At 47.8% G+C, this 4,558-nt stretch overlaps 1 pseudogene; it reads right to left on the reverse strand.

Moving 5' to 3' along the window:
- Positions 1-324: 324 nt before the first annotated feature.
- Positions 325-2,813, reverse strand: LOC139651095 (uncharacterized; annotated as a pseudogene).
- Between the last annotated feature and the right edge of the window lie 1,745 nt (positions 2,814-4,558).

Consider the following 4,558-nt stretch of genomic DNA (forward strand, 5'->3'; position numbering starts at 1 on the left):
CTTGACGTAGGAGTCCTTTGAGGAGTGAAGTTATCTGAGGATGGCTGGAGGCTAGGCTTGGACTGCCGGTTAGGAGTTTGGAGAAGAAGCTGATGCCACTAAGATAAACTTTGATGGTGTGTGTTTTGATGGCCATCACGGAATGGGCGTAGGTAATGAAACTAGTTAGGGTGACGAGATCGAATGACGGGAAGGTTATGTTATGCTGGACGTGAAAGTGACGGAAACTTTTCCAAGCTGTCCAGTAGGATGATAGGGTTGTGGGTGATAGGCTGTTGATGATGGAGTTCTGGGATTCGACGATCAGGGGTATTAGGGCAGGATTTACAAGTTGAAAGTCAGTGCCGAATATGGAGGAACCGGCGTTGGGAAGGGATCTGCATGAGGTGCCAAGCTTCTGAACTTCTGAAACAAGAAACGAGAAAGAGAGTCAGCAATGGCATTGGAGTGGCCGGGAACATGGGCTGCGCGGAGAATATATTGGTGTGTAACGGAGTGCCAGATGAGGCGGCGCATGAACGGCATGATGGATGGAGAGTTGGAGCGTCCTTTGTTGATTATGTCAATGACTGCGAGGTTGTCTGAGTAAATAAGGATGGCCTTGCGGGACCATTCGTGACCCCACAGCATAGCGGCGGCTATTATGGGGTAGATTTCGAAGAGAGCGGAGGAAGCGACCTGGCATTCGTTTGTGAGCTCCGGGGGCCATTCTGCTGCGAACCATCTTCCGTTGTAGAAACCCCCAAAACCGGCGGAAGGAGCGGCATCCATGTACAGATTGATGTCATGCGGGTGAGTCAGATGGTCATCGTAAAAGAAGGTGATCCCATTCCAGTTGGCGAGGAGGTTGAGCCACAGACGGAGTTCGGCGCGGCTTGGACTGTCCAGAGAGATGGAGGTCAAGAGAGACGGGGTGCAAGAAGCGATGGATAGCAGGTGAGAGATAAAGGCCCGCCCTTGTGGAATGTTGCGAAGGGCGAAGTTGAGATGGCCTAGGACGGAGAGAAGTTGGCATTTGGAGCAGCATGGGGCGAGCAGGAAATTGGAGATCAGAAGGCTGATTCGATTGAGCTTTTCGACTGGGAGAGAAGCCTGAAACAGAATTGTGTCAAGAGTGATTCTGAGGAACTCAAGGGATGTGGAGGGGCCCTCCATTTTCTCTGCAGACAGGGGAACCCGAGGTCGGAGAAAACTGAAATCAGAGTGACCAGGCCGGAAGCGGGTGGCGATGAGGGAGGGGAAATGATGAGGAAATCGTCCAAGAGATGGACGAGGAATGGAATTTTATGGTTGTTGGACAGGATCCAGCAGAGGGCTTCGGACTGGGTGTCGAAGATTTTGGGGCTGCTTTTGCAACCGAAAGTGAGCCTGACCGCGAAGTAATATGCACCTCGCCAGCGGATGCCGAAGAACCGCCAGAAGTCGGGGTGGATAGGGAGAACCTTGAAGGCACTGGTAATGTCCGCTTTTGAGAGCCACGACCCTTTGCTGGCGAGTTTAATGAGGGCAATGGCGTGGTTGATGGTGGCATAGTGAAGGGAGAAGTCCTCGCTCGGAATCAAGCTATTAATGCTAGGGATGGAACTGCCGTGGGGTGCCGAAAGATCGATGATGATGTGTTTCTTTCCGGAGTATTTCCTGGTTGCGATACCAAGGGGGCTGATGCGGAAGTTAGGAAAAGGAGGATGAGCAAATGGGCTGATCATGAAGCCTTCTTTAACTTCCTTGGCGAGCAGGTGGTCGACTAACTCTGGCTCATTTGTGGCCGACTGAAGATTTTTGGACTCGAAAGAGATGGAAGGTTGTGCGGAAATTCCGGGGTGGATACCTTCTTTAAATCCGTTTAGGAAGAACTTGACAAAAGCTAGATCGGGGTGGTTGCAAAGTGCCGCTGCCAAGGCAGGGATGTTAATAGGTGTTGAAAGGTGCCTATCTAGTTTCTGTGGAGTGGGGTTGTGCGGGCACGCAGGGCGGGCGTGGCCACCGCCACAGAAGGAGCAGACGTGGAGGAAGCGGCACTGGGACATGTTGCAACCGGTATCGTTGAAGTTGTTGCATATGGTGCGACCTCCTTGGTGCATGACAGGCCTGCCTTTTTTATCGATGCCGTTGGTTATAGGGAAGGTGACGGATGGGGCAGATGAAACTGGCTTTGGAGGTATGGGTGCTGGTGGGGCCGCTGATGACAAGCGAGAGAAGGCTGAAGCCCTAGTTCAGTTTTGATGTGGCTCAGCGCGGGCGGGGATGGAGCAGGAAGAGGCTGGGTGAGACGGAGCTTCACAAAGGGGGCATGTAAGGGCTGCACAGGCTGCAAATATGCGACAGTAAGTTTCGATGTCAGTAGTCAGAGATTTTTGAAGAAGGCTGGCCATCGGGGGACCTCGCTGGAGCGTGGTGACGCTGCGACCGGCTGTGAGTTGTGAGGCCGACATATGCGGAATGATGGCGGGGGGCTGGAGTTATCCTCGTGGGCGAAGGAGTTGGAGAACTGCAGCGATGGCGATGGATTGCCCTTGAATCGCCTTGTCCTCTTTTTCCTGAGGAAGGAGGTGGGCAGGGAGACGCGGAGGATTTGTCGGGTGAACTATAGTAATCTCAAATGTTGTGGAGGGATGAACTGGGCGGGATGCAGACCATGGAAGAGACTGAACTTGCAGAACTCGCCCGCGTCCTGGCCGGCTTTCAGGCCATAGTAAGCGGGGTTTCAGGCACGGTGGCGACGGGGAGGTTTTCGGCTTCTGCTGCAGGCTGTGATGGTGTGGGCTGGTGGAAACTTTGGGCTTGGCCGTCCTGATTCCTTCCGAAAAGATCATCGTCTGATGGGGAAAGAGAGATGAAATCCATGCTCGAGATGAGGTGAGTGCATGAATGATGTTGCTCGTACGAAGTAGTAGCTAAATAATTTGAGTGCTTGAGGCGATGTTGCTTGCTCTCGGTTCAAGCGCAGAATACGAGAGCGAAAGGAGAAGAGAGGGTTAGGATGGTATTTAAGGGATGCTGGAAGAGGCGCGGTTGAGGTGTGGTCCTGCTCCTGAAACTCACTAGGTAAGCTTCAATTTATGTTTATTATTATTTTTATTACTCTGTAAAGCACTTTGAATTGCCTGTGTATGAAATGTGCTATACAAATAAAGCTGCCTTGCCTTGCCTTGCCTTGGCAATGGTCTTAATAATCCAATTAAAAGAAAGAAGAGCACGACAAGTTGGAGAAAGTAACATCAGCTCAGGTGTTCGCCTCCAGTTTTTGAAACTTTATGAAGAAGATTTTATCTTTGCTAGTAACAGAAGCAAAAGGTATAACAGTAATTTGTGGAGATCTTAACATTCTGAATGTAAAACTAGATACTCAAAGTATGATGAAACACAAATCAGAAAAAACAGCAATGGCTTTGAGAAGAGTGGATTTTGCTATCTTTAAATCTGCAGGTTACAAAATTCACATACTATTCTGAAGCACATAATATTCTAGACTAGATAATTTTTTGTTTTGTTTAAGAATGACATAACCAAATTTAGGAAATGTGAAATTGAATCAATAAATATGACTGATCATGTCCCAGTAAAGTTGAAACTAGATTTGGAAATTGAAAGAGAGAAGACACTGTGGAGATTAAATAACTCTTTACTAAATTTTAAAGACAAAATTCGGCAAGCTATGGGACAATATTTTCAGAATAATGACAATGGACAGGTTACACCTATTACATTGTAGGAAGCTGCTAAAGACACAATACTTGGGGAAATGATAGCATATGCCGTGTGATGAAGGAATAGCTGGCTATGGCTGCTTCTCTCCTATCTGACTTTTGCTGGGTTGGAAGGCTAGCTCACTGCAGGTGATCGGTTAGAATCACTCAGATGCCGTCTCACTTCGAAACTTCATTAATCCACCACCACAACCATACCTTGTTGGTACATCTCAATTGGCTTGGTGTATCAATGCTTTTTCCACTGGAAGCACTGCACACCAGGTGACAATTGGTTGTATTTACACTTATTAATGAAGTCAAGTCAAGTCAAGTCAAGTCAAATTTATTTATACAGCACATTTCATACACAGGGCAACACAATGTGCTTTACATAAAAAGACAATACAGTATGCATATGCAATATGCATCAACAAGTGTTAGTGCAGTTACACAAGAATCAGTGCAGAATATGCCAATGTCAAAATATACAAAACACACACACACAGACTCACACACACACACACACACAAACACACACACACACATACACATTAAGAACTTAGCCATAGATTGTTGTGAAAAGAAAGGTTTTTAACCTGGTTTTAAAGGTGTTCAGTGTGGGGACCTCTCTCAGGTCCTCAGGCAGGGCGTTCCATCTACTTGGGGCATAAATACAAAAGGCAGCATCCCCTGCTTTGGAGTTAGTACGAGGGACGGTTAAAAGACCGCTGCCTGTGGACCTGAGAGTTCTTGCTGGTTTGTATCTAATTAGCATGTCTGTTATATACTGAGGTGCAAGGCCATTTAGAGCTTTGTAAACAAGTAGTAGAATTTTAAAATCGATTCTAGTTTTGACAGGGAGCCAATGC

Source organism: Centroberyx affinis, unplaced genomic scaffold, assembly GCF_046629955.1.
Source record: "Centroberyx affinis isolate AG114_WGS23_722 - 3 ecotype Tasmania unplaced genomic scaffold, CSIRO-AGI_Caff_v1 ptg001593l_1, whole genome shotgun sequence".
Classification (NCBI taxonomy): Eukaryota; Metazoa; Chordata; class Actinopteri; order Beryciformes; family Berycidae; genus Centroberyx; species Centroberyx affinis.